Source organism: Manis pentadactyla, chromosome 19 (assembly GCF_030020395.1).
Source record: "Manis pentadactyla isolate mManPen7 chromosome 19, mManPen7.hap1, whole genome shotgun sequence".
In the NCBI taxonomy this organism is placed as follows: Eukaryota; Metazoa; Chordata; class Mammalia; order Pholidota; family Manidae; genus Manis; species Manis pentadactyla.
This window is the reverse complement of record NC_080037.1, coordinates 13670012-13685994: the sequence shown is the minus strand read 5'-3', so window position 1 is coordinate 13685994 and position 15983 is coordinate 13670012.

Genomic DNA, 15983 nt, shown 5'->3' with positions numbered 1-15983 from the left:
CCCTAGATCGGTAGTATTTTACTATGGCAGCTTTAGCAGATTAACACAAAACCAGAGAAGAAAAAAATTTGCTCTCCTTAGATTTTGAATTATATATTACAAATTTGAGAGCATAAATTTTTTTTTTTAATTTTTGGTGATACAGTCAATCAAGCAATCAGTCAAGCAAGTAGGGAACCATCCAACCAATAAATCACCCTGAAACCATTGGCGCTCTGTTCTGAAAAAGGGAGTAGTGACCTTAGACTTACACAATAGTAAATGTCAACTATATCTCACCAAAGCTGGAAAAAAAGTAACGGTTAACATACATTAAGTTTTTAACCATTTCTCTGCTATTTCATTCACATTTATAACCTTTAATCTTCTCAACCAGTCTTAGATAATCATTGTTCTTAACATGTTAGAGATGAAAAAACTTAGATTTAGAAAAGTTCATTATTTGCCCCAAATAACACCTCCAGTAAGTGGGAGGGTGGGCCCTCAAATTGTGGTCTGTGTGTCTCTAGTGCCGCTCGATGCTTACCACTCACTATGCCAGACCTGCTTGAAACACCCTCCAGGGAGGCAACACTGGGGCCTGGGCAGGAAATGGCATTTCTACTTGGGTGCTTCTTGCTCTTCGTACCTGAACTTCTTTCTCTTTTCTAGTCCAGCTTCTTTCCAAATTCATACATTTTTGCCCCCAGGCCTAGTACCTGGTCTAGCTGACAAGGAGTTTGACAGAGCAGAGTATCTTTGGCTAGGTAGGAAGTTCCAAGTTACCAGAGGTCAAGTTGGACATTGTCAGCATCCAGCAGAAACCAACAATGAACTAATGCTGAAGACCTTCCTCCCCACATCCAGGAGTTGGTCATCAAACATGGAGGGCATGTAAGAGGGCTAATGCCGTGGGAGGAAATATATACGGTAAGCCAAGAAGCATTTCTGAGAGTAGACGGTAATTAGTTAACAAAGCGCATTTAGGTTTAAAGCCAGGGGTATGGGTCTGAGGACTTTTAAATATCTTACTTATGATACCATCAGTTTCCTAAGACATGTTAGTTAGGTCCTTTACATTCTCCCATGAATCTAAACCATGTGAACTCTGCTTTATTGAGTAAAATGTATATAATAGGAAGAAAATCACATTATTAAAACAAATGAACAACCAAAACACTTGACATGATGTAGAAAAGAACCCATTACTCTGTAAATTATATCAGGGTCTCCATCTCCTCTGTACATATTTATTTGAGGAGAGTTTGGACGAAGAGGATGTGGGAAATCTAAAAGGTCAGATCATTGTTTAGTCTTTAGGGAAAAGAGTACAGAGCAATAACCAAAGCCACCAGGGCAATTAGGGACCCTGGGGAACTTTGGTAACATTTTTGGCTTTAGTAGAAAGTGACTGAAAAACGAGTGCACTACGGTCAGTCCAGGAAGCCTCAGGTAACTTTGCCTTCCGGCACCTCACACCCATGTGCCAGACAATGGTGTTGCGGGGTTTGTATGCGGCAGTAAGTCTATGTCATCATTTCCTCCATGTTCTCGTGTGACCTGGGAACCGCATCTGTTATTTAGGAGGAGCACCCCTTGAGATAAGGGGCAGGGAAAAGAGAGGTCAACCTGACTTTTGGCATTGCAAATCCTGAATTGTCATCGACAGCCTGTGGGAGTGCTGGTCACTGGAGTCTGGCTTAGTAAGCTCTTTAGAGCTCAAGGCTAATGAATTCAGTGGCAATGGCTAGAGCCCTGGTCAATTCATTTTCTTTCTCACAGAACATTCCCCTCAACGGCCCAAGGTAGCCGTCCCGTGAGTAGGTGGGCATGTCACCTGGCAAGGATGTGAATGGGTCAGCACGAGCCAGAGACACTGCCGTCAGGTTAGCCCAATGGCCGCATCTCTCTGGGATGCTTAGATCATCTCACTGCATATTGAGAGGACTGAGAGCAAAGGAAACCAGGCCATTTCCTGAAGAATTCGTTGATTGTGGATAATCGGGAGAATTCAAGTACAGCCTTCAGGCTGAGTCTCAAGGTCTTAGGTCAACTAAAGGTCAGGTAATTAATTTATCACGGGAATAGGATTCCTACAGACAAGTAGTTTCAAGACATCCAAATACAAAACCTATTCACTGTTTCTTTATTTATGTCACTGTGTTTTTAAAAGTAGATTTTTTTAAGAAAAGTTTTAGATTGATAGAAAGCCTAAAAATAGTACAGAGACTGACCATACATCCCATACCCACTTTTCCCTATTACTAAATCTTACATTGGGCTGGTTCATTTGTTTTACTATATGAACATTGATAAATGACTATTCACTAAAATCCATGCCTTATTCAGATTTCCTTTGTTGTTAACAAATTGTTAATATTGTTTTTCTGATCCAGGGTCTTATTCACAATATTACGTTTAGTCATCACGTCTCTGGGCTCTCTGGGCTGTGACAGTTTCTCAACTTTCCTAGCTTTTGATGACTTTGACAACTTTGAAAAGGACTTGTCCGGTAATTTGTAAGACATCCCTGTATTAGAGTTCGCCTGAGGTTTTCCCTCATGATTACACTGGGGGGTTAAGTATTACCAGCGATAATGAGTTGGTGATTTCTCGCTTGAGTCTGAGGTTAGGTTTCTCCATTGTAAAGTTGTTCTTCCCCCAACCCCTTCTCTAAGTTGTACTCTCTGGAAGGAAGTCACTATGCCCACCTGACGTTTAAGGAGTTGATTGATATTCTCTCTCTTTGAGAAGTATCTACATCAATTGACTGGCATTCTTGATGGGAAATTTGTCTCTTTTCCCTTATTTTTTTCATTTATTCAATCATTTACTTACATCAGTATGTACTCATGGATATTTATTTTTTACTTTGGGTTATACTCCAATACAATTTTATTTATTTTGTTGCTTAAAATTTTATTCCAGCTTTGGCCATGAGGACCTTTCCCAGTTGCCTGCTGGGCTCCTTTGGCATACAGCATCAGTATTTATGCCTCTTTAACTTCCAGCAAATTCTTCAGGATCATCTTGAATATTTCCTGCCCCAGTCGTAGAATCAACCATTTCTTGAAGGGGCACCGGCTTCCTCTATTGCAGAACGGTATTGCAACCAAGATCTGGGTCTGGGTGTATTCCTTGCTGTGGAATAATCTTTGCTTCTAGGCCCTCTGAGTAAAGAAAAATATTTGTGTGAATACTGATCCATGTATAGACACATACCTATAAGTATTCCTGTATGCAACTATCTGCTCTATATCAAGCTAAACATGAGTTCATACTGATGTTTCCAATATTAATCATCACCACGTGGATCATTCTAGCCTCTCTCCTTACTTACCTCCTTACTCATCCCACTCCAACAGTGAGACCCCTGGCCCCCACCATACACCATCCATTTATTTTTTAAATTTGTAATATCTGTGACAAGTCTTTTAAATCCAAGAAATTTTTCATGTGGCAAAAGTTTAACATTTTTTATGTCTATTCTTTTTTTTTTTTTGCCTTTTGCAATTTTTAAAAATTTTGGTATCATTAATATACAATTACATGAGCAACAACGTGGTTGCCATCCATTTTCTTAATTGTTCATTGTTTGAAAAATGGATAGGAGTATCAGATTTGTTGATTCATACCCTCGTGGAGAACAACTTAATTCCGTAGAGCTCAATGACTATGTGCCATGTGCCATTCCTTTCGTCTTTAGTGTTAACGGATTCAAATCATTTCCAGACTTAATTAGGTCAGCAGCCCATTTCCCTGCCCTCTGCAGTGAGGGTGTGTCATACACATTTGTAGTAAAGAATTGATCCTGTTAATAGAGACTGCATTATTTTCTGGGATCTATTTCCTAAATGATTTCTTTTTAAATTTGCCAACATTCAGTTTTACTTTTTGTCCTATAAATTTCTACAGGTTTTGTCAAATGATAGTCATATATCCGTCATTACAGTGTCACACAGAAGAGTTTCCTGCTGTAAAAAGCCCTAAATTTCACCTGTCAGCCCTCCTCCTCTCCCTCCACACCCTTAGCAACCACTGTAATTTTTACTGTCTATAATGTTGCCTTTTCTAAAATGTTATATAATTAGAATCATATGGGATGTAGCCTTTTCGATTGGCTTCTTTAACTTAGCAATAGAAGCTTAAGATTCATTCATGTCTTTCTATAACCTTGATAGTACATTTCTTTTTATCACAGAATAATCCATTTTATGGATTACCAGTTTGTTTATCCATTTACCGATTGAAGGACATCTTAGTGCCTTCCAATGTTGGGTGATTACGAATAAGCTGCTATAAACATTCATGTGGAGGACATAATTTTGCAAAGCCATTGGGTAAATACCTCAGAACTTAGTTGCTGGATCATACGATAACATTGTATTTAGTTTTGTAAGACACTGCCAAATCGTTTTGCAAATTGGCTGTATTCTTCTAGCAATGAATGAGAGTTCCTATTGCTCCACATCCTCCCAGCAATTGATGCTATTTTTTTTTATTTTAGCCTTTTAATATACAGAGTGCTATCTCATTGCTTTAATTTGCAATTCGTTAATGACAAATGATGTTGAGCATCTTTTTGTATGTATTTTGCCATCTGTATATTTTCTTTGGTGTTATATTCAATCTTTCGCCATTTTTTTAAAGTTGGGTTTTTTTTTTGCTTCCTATTTTTTAGTTTTAAGAAGGATTTTTTTGTGGGTGTGTATGTATTTTAGACACAAATCCTTTATCAGATATGTGTGTTACAAATATTTTCTCCAAGTCAGTGGCTTGTCTTTTCATTACCTTCTAGAAGTTTTTTATAATTTTGAATTTTGTACATTTAGATTTTTGATCCATTTTGAGTTAATTTCTGTGAAAAATGTAGGGTCTGAATCTAAATCAGTTTTTTTGCATATGGATGTCCATTTGTTCCAACACCATCTGTTGAAAAGATTATTCTTTCTTTGATTTTTTTTTGTCAAAGATCAATTGACTGTATTTGTGTGGGCATATTTCTGTGTTCTCTGTCATGTTCCATTGATTTCTGTGTCTATTCTTTTGTTAATACCACACTGTCTTGATTACTGGAGCTTTAAAATGTGTTTTTCTTTATCATATTTTGTGGGTTTCTCTGGTTCTTTATAGTCTGTTTGTCAATATCTACAAAAGAGCTTGCTGGAGTATGTATTGAAATTATGTTGAATTAATAGATCAAGTTGGGTAAAATTGACATCTTAAGAATATTGCACTTTTCAGTCAATGAACATGGAATCTCCATTTAGTTCTTCTTTGATTTCTTCCATCAGAGTTTTATAGTTTTCTACATAGACCTTTTACATATTTTTAGATTTATGCCTAAATCAATCAATCATGTGTTTAATAAATATATATTAGATAAATCATATTTATCTACTTAGAATATACATATTTATATATAAGTATTTCATATTTTGGGTGCTATTGTAAATGATATTGTGTTTTAATTTTAAAGTCCAATTTTTTATGCTGAGGTATAGGAAAGCAACTGAATTGTATATTAGTCTTGTATACTATAACCTTGATAAAATTGCTTATTAGTTATAAGAACATTTTTTAGACCAATTTTTAGGGAATTTATACATACATAATCATGTCATCTGTGAATAAAGAAGTTTTATTACTTCCTTCCCAATCTGTATATCCTTTTTTCCTTTTCTTTTCCCCTTGTAGTAACTAGATCTTTCAGTATGACCCTGAATAGGAGCAGTGAGACAGAACATCCTAACCTTGTTCCCAGTCTTACAGAGAAGGCATCCAGTTTCTCATCCTTATGAACATGTTAGCTGTAGGTATTTTGTAAATATTTAAACAGCCTAGGAAGTTTCTGTCTTTTTCTAGTTTGCTGAGAATTTTTATCATTTTAAATGGGTTTCAGATTTTTTCAAATGCTTTTTCTGCATCAATTGATATGGTCATAAGAATTTTTCTTTAGCTTGTTGATATGGTAGATTGCATCAATTGATCTTGAAAGTTAAATAATCCTTGCATATCAGGGATAAATCTCAGTGGTGTGTAATTTTTTTTACACATTGTTGGATTCAATTTGGTAATACATTTGGAGGATTTTTGCATTTCTGGTCATGAGAGATACTGGTCTGTAGTTTTCTCGTAAAGTATCTGGTTGTTAGGGTAATGTTGGCTTCATTGAATGAGTTAAAAAGTATTCCCTCTGCTGTTATCTTCTGGAAGAGATTGTGAAGTATTGACATAACTTCTTCCTTAAATATTTGGTATAATTCACTACTGAAATCATCTGAGTCTGGTGCTTTCTTTTTTTGCAAGTTTATTAACTATTGATTAAATTTCTATAATCGTTATAAACATATTCAGTTAGCTATTTCTCCTTGCATGAATTTTGGTAATCTGTGTCTTTCAAAGAATTAGTCCATTGCTTCTAAGTTATTTTTACTAGTGAGCACAGAGGTGTTCATGATATTCCTTTATTATCATTTTAATGTCATGGGATCTGTAGTGATGACTCCTCTTACTTTATAATATTGGTTATTTGTGTCTTCTTTCTTATTTTTTTGATTAGACTGGCTACAGATTCATTAATTGTATAGGTCTTTACAAAGAGTCATCTTCTATTTCTTTGATTTTCTCTATTGTTTCCTTGTTTTCAACTTTATTGATTTCTGCTTAATTTTATATTATTTATTTTCTTCTTTTTTATGTGGTTCTTCTTTCTCTTGTTTACTTAGGTGGAAGCTTAGATTATTGATTTTACATTTTTCTTCTTTTCTAATATGCCATTTATTGCTATAAGTTTCTCTCAAAGCACTGCTTTTGCTGCATGCCACATGTTTTGATAGATTGTATTTTCATTTTCATTTAGTTAAAAAATTAAAAGAAATTTTTTGAGACTGCTTCAATCCATGCATTATTTAGAAGTGTGTTGTTTAAACTCCAAATATTTTGGAATTTTCCAGCTCTCTTTCTTTTCTTGATTATTAGTTAAATGTCATTTTATACTATTTCATATTGTCAATGATTTCTATTCTTTTAAACTCTACCCTTCTGAAATTAATACAGCCACTCTAGCTTTCTTTGTGTTAACGTAATAGATCTTTCCCCACCCCTTACTTTCAATCTTTATATTTCAGTTGGGTTCTATAGACAACATATAGGTGGGTCTTATTTTTTTATCCACTTTGACAATCTCTATCTTCTAATTGGTGTATCAGACCATTCGCATTTTAAATGACTATTAGCAGAGTTGGATTAATATCTACTGTATTTGCAACTGTTTTCTAAACATTGTATTTATTCTTTGTTTCTTTTTCTTCTCTTTTTTACCTTTTCTGATTTTGATTGAGGATTTTATATGATTCTATTGTCTTTTATTTCTTAGAATACCGGTTATACCTCTTAAATTTTTATGGCTGCCCTAAAGTTTGTGATATACCTTTACAGGTAACCTAAGTTCATATGTGCCTTCACATGTAGCACAGATCCATTAAACAATGTAGTTTCAGTTCTCTCCTGTTCCTCTATCTTATAATGTTTCTTTAATTCACTTCATTTATCTATATGCTACAACCAACCAATATTTTGTTATTACTATTTTTTTAAACATATATATTTTACATCAGTTAAGAATAAGATTTTATCTTACCTTTAATTCTTTCTAATGATCTTTCTTTATGTAAATATGTTCCTTCTCCCTGAAAAAAATATTTTAGCATTTCTTGCAGGGTCTGTTGTGCTTTGAATTCCCTCAGTTTTTGTTTGTTAATAAACTTGTTATTTTTACTTCACTTTTGAAGGATAGTTTCATTGAATATAGAATTCTAAGTTGGTGCTTTTGTTTTTTAACACTTAAATATTCACTTCAGTCTCTTTTTTTATGATTTCTGATGAGTCCACTATAATTCTTAATCTTGTTCCTCAGTAGGTAAGGCCTTCTTTTTTTTCTGACTTATTTTAAGACTCTTTGTTCTGGAATTCTGAAGATTAAATATGATATGCCTATGTATAGATTTACTTTTATTTTTCCTTTTTGCTGTTCTCTGAGCTTCCTGGATCTGTGGTTTGGTGTCCTCAATTTGGGAAAATTCTCAGCCACTATTACCTCATATATTTTCTATTCTATTTTCTTTTTCTTCTCCATCTGGTATTTCAATTATATATATGTTAAATCTTTTGAAACTGTCCCTTAATTCTTTGATGTTCTGTTCTGCTTCTCTCTGTCTTTTTTTAAATTTTTTTCTCTTTTCATTTCAGTTTGGGAAGCTCCACTGATATACCTTCAAGCTCGCTAATTCTCTTCTCATCTGTGTCCAGTCTTGTGATAAGCCTACTAAAGAGTATTTTTTAATGTCCATTTCAGAGTTTTTTATTTGCTTGAGGAAAAAAACTAGGCTAACATCTCACGAGCAGCCCCCAGTAATGAGGGACAGGATTTCTAGCATTTCCTTTGATTCTTTTTAAAAGTTTCCATTCCTCTGCTCATGTTACTCACTTCTTTTGGTACATTGTCATTTCTTTTTTTCCCATTAGAACTCTTAACATGTTAATCACTTTGCAAAATCTCTGCTTGGTCATTCCAAAACCTGTGTCATATCTGAGTTTGATTCTTGATACTTGTTTGTCTCTTCAGATTGTGGCTTTTTTTGTTGCTGTTTCTTTGTTTTTTCCCTGTAGCGTGCATTTTGTTCTCTCCCTCTCTCTTTCTCGTTTTTTTTTTGTTGTTGTTAAAAGCCAAGTGTGGTATAGCAGGAAATAGGAACTTAATAGGCTTTTGGTGCAAATTTTTATGTTAATATGTCTAGGAACTGGGCTATGTTTAACGTTTGCTGTATTTGCAGATGGCAGCAGCTTTGAATTCTTCAGATGTCCTTATTTTTGTCTCTCCTGCTGTCCTTGAGTTTTGTCAAGAACTCATTCTTAAATAAAGCCTGTATCTGGCATCCCTTTCACCTATCATCCAGTATTATAACAGAGCCCTATAGATGTGCTGGTAAGGTGCGGGGGAGGAGAAGCAATCTGTAATCTTACTAAAACTTAAATTGTTTTGTGAGCTTTTGACCTTGGGCTGTTACTTGCACAAGTGTTTCTTAGTTGTCCCCCAACCCCTGAAACGAAGCAAAAAAGCCTAGAAGGGATGGAGTTAGCTAAGCGCTTTCTGGTGCTTCTGCTTGGGCAAGATAATGTCTGATAAATCATTTTTCCCCGGAGAATAGGCCTTTATTATGGGGAATGTTCTGGGTGTTACTTCAAAATAGTCACTTTGACCTCTTCCAGCCAACCAGAATGAACATTTCTTAGCTCTTCACTATGAGAACCTGGTGGAATCCTAAGAACTTAAACTCACAAAAGTGCAGGGGTTTCCCTAAGACATGGCCCTTAAAAGTTTCTCACTCTTAGGCAAGTCCACACGAATTAAGCCTTCAGTAATTCTTCAAAACTACCACCTACAGGTTCTTACCACTTCATGGCTCCAGGGGCTTTTGCTCAAGTAAGCTGATCTTGGCTGGGATCCTTTGTATTCACCTGTCTCTCCCGATGTTGCGTGATGGTTTCATTTTGGGTGGTGGTTTGCCCTGCGACCCACATTATCTGATGTGTCCCAGAAAAGTTCTTGATTTTCAGATCGTGCATCTTTTTTCTTGTAAGGATGAAAGTGATTATTTTTTAAGTTTTTTATGTGTTGGAGTCTCCATGTCCCTTTATTTTTAGGAGTTCTAATCACTTTAAACCCTTAGCTAAGCAATGCTCACTATCTCTAGGGTGCAGAATGAAGTTACGCCTCCTTACAATATTTTACTGTGTTCCGTACACCACTTGGCTTGGAAACATGAAATGACTTGCTTAAGTATCTCACAGTCAGTCAGCTGATACTTTAGAGACAGAGATCCCTAATCTGGTGCCATTTCTCTTATAATAATAGGCTGCCTGCTTAAATTGAATTCAGTTTAGCACAGCTGATTTAAACCATAGATATCTATATTGTGTACTGATATTCAGGCCACAGGAGTCAAGACCAGAATTAGGGCTGCAGGTCTTTTTCTCCTTCTAGACCTACTTTAGGCTTTCCCCTACTTGCCTGGCCACTGCATTGACCCCTAAGATAAGAAGGGACTATGAGGACAAAAGGGAGGAGTAAAAAGGGATGAATAAGGGGAAGAAAGGCCTCTAAGGAATGTTTTTTTTTTTTCCTGCCTACAAAAAAGAGAGTAAAAATAGTTTGGAGAAACAGCTCTCTCCACTCTTGAATCCATTTTGATGATGCCTTTGGGTGCCCTTGCAAAAAAAAATAAGTGTTTTCTGAATGGTCAAGCCCTTCACTAGGACATGGATAGCACCTTTGGCTGCCATCAGTGCAGTACACTGTCTCTGGTGTCAGACTGCCTGAGTTTAATAATGGCTTCCCTAACTACCTGCTGTGAGACTTTGGGCAAGTTACTTGAGCTCTCTGTGCTTCAATTCTCTCATTGATAAAATGCCCCTCAAAATAGTCTTGAGTGGATTAGATGAACATATCTATATCTATTAGAATAATGCTTGGTATGTGATAAGCTCTTGATAAATATTAACTGCTCTTATAGTCACTCCTCCATTTTATACACATCAGCCTTATATGTGTGTGATGAGATCAGTGGCTTTCTCTCCAGAACTCATTTTTAGCTTTTCTGAACATAGATATATATGCTAGGGGTGAAGGATGATATTTTTTTTCCAGGTTCATATTCTACTTAAACTGCTGGCATTTAAATTTAAATCCAACCTCAGAATTTTAAGGGTTTTTCTCATGTACTAAGTCCAGCAAATAACTGCTTGTGCTCAGCGCCTACAGAGTCTGAAACAAGATGTACCCTTCTGGTTTGGAACTGGGTCCCCCAACAAACCCCTCCCACTCCCTACCCACTCATCTTCTCTTTGACCATTACATTTCATGTAACTGTAGCATTTAGTTTTGAACCTATGCCCAGAGGTCTGTGGGTAGTAGGCATGTTTAAGAAATCTAATAAATGAAGGGAAATAAATGTGCAGAGGGAGAAGTAAATGGGCCAGTACTATTTGGAGAAAAACCCCAAAGTGACTGCCTGCATTCTAGAACAAGAATACTTTTAGAATAAGTCAGTAATGTCAACAAAGCTAATGAAAACATTTTGCTTACTAAATATACCAGGTTTGTGCTTTCTGCCTTTCTCCTGGGTCTTTGCTTCATAAGGGGAGTCTTATGACCCTCTTCTGGTGGATAAAGTGCCTTGACCAGAAGCCAAGATAGGTCAGCCTTTTGCTCCATTCAGCTCTCGGGTGGCCAAGGCTCTTATGGAGGCTGTGGGCTAATTAAATTTTCCTTTACTTAGCTCCTTTGAAAAGAAAATAATGTGCATATTAAATCTGCACAAATGGGGGAGCTCTCTGCTTGCAAGCCCTTCTTTCACGTCACTGACACAGTCTCTGGGTGTGCCTTGGTGGGCTTAGCCTCCGTCCTGCCCCCTTACTGATGGAACGCAGTGGCCCCCAGAGCAGCTGGTCCCACGATACATCGTCATCCAGGAGGCCACACCGGGCTCAGAAAGGACTTCTACCTGGGTCCTTCACTCACCTTATGAATTGACGTTTTAAAAACGCTTTCTGTCTAGATGACCTATAGGAAGAACTTTTACTTACAGGTTTATTTGATTCATGCATGTGGTCCCTCTAAGGAAGAGTTGTGCTTTATGTTCTTAGAGTATTTTATACCTGACAAAGAACATTTGCTCATACAGTGGTAGAACGAGCCTGCAAGTGATCGTTCTGTTCCTGGCTCAAATCCTGTCTTTGCTGGTTGCTAGCTCTGTAATCCATCCCGTTGAAGTAATTGAAGCAAACATGGTTAGCTCCATTAAAACAGCAAAGAACTGGGCATAGCGAGCGCGTTCGTGCCTTCCCCGCATGTGTTTCTCTAGTGTGGGAAGTTACCTGCAGGTGGTTCTCCTCCACTTGGTCACCTTCCTGAATCTCTCTGCATGAGGTGTCCTTTGACCTTCGGGCAAGCCAGAAGTGCTGGAAAACTAACGTTTCAGGGGCAACCCCCAATCCGTGAGGGTCAGGAGTAGGTAGGTAAATTCCTCACTTCCCTGCCTCTTGGCGGGCCTATTCTGAGCTGAGTTCTACACATTCTCACAGAGAGACGAGGCTGGGTCGAGCCCCAGCTGCCCAGAGCGGTCAGCCACTCACTAACACTCCCTGTCTCATAGTGCTTCCTAGGATCACACCACTCACATAAGCTTACCGGCACCGAAGTCCTTATTTTGAATCTGATTTGGGGATGAACCAAATAAGACAGTGAGTTTCTCAGAGGGTAGGAGGTTCATGCATGGTCACAAAGTGCTTGAGAGGTAGAAGGGTTTATAAGCTCTTTCTGCTGAAATACACTACCATTGTGCTGTGAGATCACACACACAAGAATCCAACAAAAACACTTTATTTGATTTCTTTATGGAAAACAGTGATTACTAAGAAAAATAATAACAACCTTTTTTTTTTTTCTCTCTTTGCCCTTAGATTTTAAAGCATATTTTGAGATGACAGGGTGGAGATGAAAGTTACAGAGCCAATGAAAATGAGATCTAGGAGGCCAGGGTGGAAAATGAGTTGAGAGTTTTGAAGAAATTCTGAAACCATAGAAATAAATGTTAAAACAATTATCTTTATAGGAAGAAGAAAGATTAAACAATGTCATTTCTGCTTGGGGAAGTTGGCCTAAAGTTAACCAAAGCAGAGAAGACAGAACCATTTGAATTTGAGTTTCTATTTCTTACTTCAAGAACAGTCCTCAAATGATAAAATTTGGCACACACTAGCTTAAGATTAAACTGACGCTGAATTTTGAGGGGGCTATGGAGAGATTATTTAGCAGCTCACTATGCATTCCTGTTTCAGGCCTAGATACCATTCAGCTTCATGTACTGGAAAAGCTATAAGATATGATAATAGAATCATTTCAATAATTATCAATTTACTGTAAAGACTTGGAGAAGGGCGAGAAGTTCTGACACATAAATCTGTAATACAGAAACTATGGACAAAATACATCTGAATTTTGTTCTAGTGAAAAAATATTCTAAAATGGATTATTAGGACACAGTGACTTAATATTGAGAAGGAATTGGTCATCACTAGGAACCAGGAAAGGTTTAATAAAACAGACTGTTAGGATTAGCTTTATTTTGAATTTGTGATTGCGCTGTCAGATGTACATTTGGGGCTTATTTTTGTATAGCGAATATTGTTTCGATGATTTGCATCTTTGTGTTGATTTGCTGTGTTGTTTGTTGATTTGTGTATTAAATGAAGGAATGTCAACTAAATGACATTTTCACACCAGATTCAGAGCTCATTGACCATTTCCTTAAGCTGATTGTTTAAAGCAGGAGAAAAGAGCAAAAAAAGCTAAACCAGAAAAACCAATTACTGGTTCCAACGTGATTTTCACTAAATCATGAAGCTCTTAGTTTCCTCAGCTACAAAATAAGGAGGAAAAAATAACAGTTATTTCATAATATTCTTTTGGTGACAAGACAAAATAAAGTATGTCAAAATACTTTGTAAATTGTAAAGCCTTATATAAATGATAGTGATTATTGCATTTTATCAAAACAGCATTTGCATTTCCAGTGGCATTTCATTGTAAGAAAATCCAAATCCAGAATACATCTCTGCTTGCTGGTTTGTGCTGGAAAAAAAACATACAAAATATTCATGCTCTTTAGAGAGAGTTTAATATTTTGCTAAATTAAAAGACAACTCATTGTTAGCTTAGGTAGAAAGTTACTTGATTTGATTGCTTTACTGATGGGCTGCCTAGACAAGGGGTTGGCAAAGCACAACCTATGGACTAAATATTTTCTAAGTCAAGTTTTATTATAACACAGCCTTGCCAATTCATTGATGTATATCTGCTTCTGAGCTATAATGGCAGAGTTGACTAGGTCTGACAAAGACCTTATGGCTTACAAGTCAAAAATATTTACTATCTGGACCTTGCCAGAAAATATTTGTCAGCTCCTGGACTACACTAAAAAACGTGTATGTAAGGTGTCTTAGCCATACATAGCCACACTCAGGGAGTATGTGTTTAAGCAAAGATAAGGAGATAAGTTTACAAATGATGGGTAATTTGTAATCAGGATGGGAGTCTAAATATTATAGACACATTTTATCTATAAAAGTCACAAAAGAAGTGTTAATGTTCATAAACTTGTAGTCAGAGAGCCTAACACAAAAACCATGATTTAGGAGCACGGATTTGAATGTCATTGGTATTTGAACTCAAGTAGTTGTCTGAAGAACCACTGGGGGGAGAGACTCCAAAGAGAAACTGAGTGTGTTTGGGGGACTGCTTGGCTGCGATTTTCCTGTATAACTTTGCTGGGAGCACTGAAATAGCGCTCTTACCAATCCAGTCGTTTGTGAGAGCTCAGGAAATTCTCGTTGCTGCTTCCAGAAGCTACAAGCGTTATGCCACTGAAAAAATGTATTACTTGCAATAATAGATGCTTTGTGCTAAGAGTCTCGCATGCTGAACTTTGTGGAGTAGTCTAGCTCAGTCATATTTGAAACAGGCAGCTGCCTTTACTAAAACGAACCAATGTCATTCTTTGCCCCCAATTTACACTGAACCCAACCTTCTCTAAGAAGTTTCAAAATAATTCAATGGAGTTCCAAGAGTGTTGCCAGGCAAGCAAGATACTCTGATTTCTGGTTCATTGGTCAAGACTAATTGAAGACGGTAAGATATTTATTTCCTAAGATTTTTCAATCTGACCAGAGATGGTGGTCTGGATAATGCTGGGAGCATCATCATAATCAAGTTTCTGATGGTGGATTCTGCTTATAAGTTAGACCCAGTGGATTGCTAAATAATGACAATAAAAATTCTAGCTTTGAATTTATTATATATTTTGGGGAGTTGGTAAGTCTTTGATTCCTTAAGTATTTGATTTTGTGATGGTGAAAATAAAGTATGTACCAGATGTCCATCTACACTGGTTTTTAATGCGTGTGGTGCACTGAATAGTGTAAGGGGAGAAAAGGACAACTGGAAGGACTGTGTAGGAAGCAACATTAACTTGCTCTAGAGAAGTATGCACGAGCTGAAGGTCAGTCTGGACAACCTAAAACTAAATCATAGCATTTTAAAGTTTGGAACATTTGGAATGATTTATGTCAGGCTTTCCCAATTTAACCCCATTTTGTAGGCCAAAAAACTAGGATAATGAAGTGGTTTTTTTAATGGACATGCATCTACTTTCTGGAAGAGCACAGATTGGAACTTGACCCTGAAGATTGGTGCTCTTTCCTCTGCACAGCATTCCTAAGCTAATTGAGAGGGAGTGTGTCTGTGACGGAATTCATTTAATGGGGTATGAACTAAGAGAACCATTTTGTATTAGGCGAGCAGAGCCAATACTGAGGAAGCCCAGGACCGAGGATTGAGGAAGTGACAGTTTGAAATAGATCTGAGAGGAAAATCATTGGCATGTCCAAAACCATGTGGACAGCTTTATGCCAGTGACGGATGAGAAGATTTTTTAAAAGTCACTTCAATTAGCAAATTCTTAACAGCTGAAGGAAAAAGTGAATGTTAATAAACATGTCTGACATCCTAGAACCTGTCAAAATCCTGCCGGGAATGTGGCCAGTGGAGCTCCTGACAGGGAGGCAGCACATGAGTGACACGGGCTGGCGGGGCTAGAACGGTAAAGGACGTGAACACTTTAGAGATTGACTTTTAAAGAGAAGAACAGAGATAATAATACTGATGATATTTGAGATTTGCGAAGGGGAGGTGTTAGAATATAGTCGTCATTTGATTTAATAATTTATCAGTCTTCTTACGTGAACAGCTCATTTCCCATGCATTTATAAATGGTGGTAAGTCTATGCCTGACCTGTGTCGGAAGGTTCCTCCAAGATGGTGTCTACTTCCCCAAACTAATTCTGGAGAAGAGAATATAAGTAAACAGGAGAACCATTCATGCCCA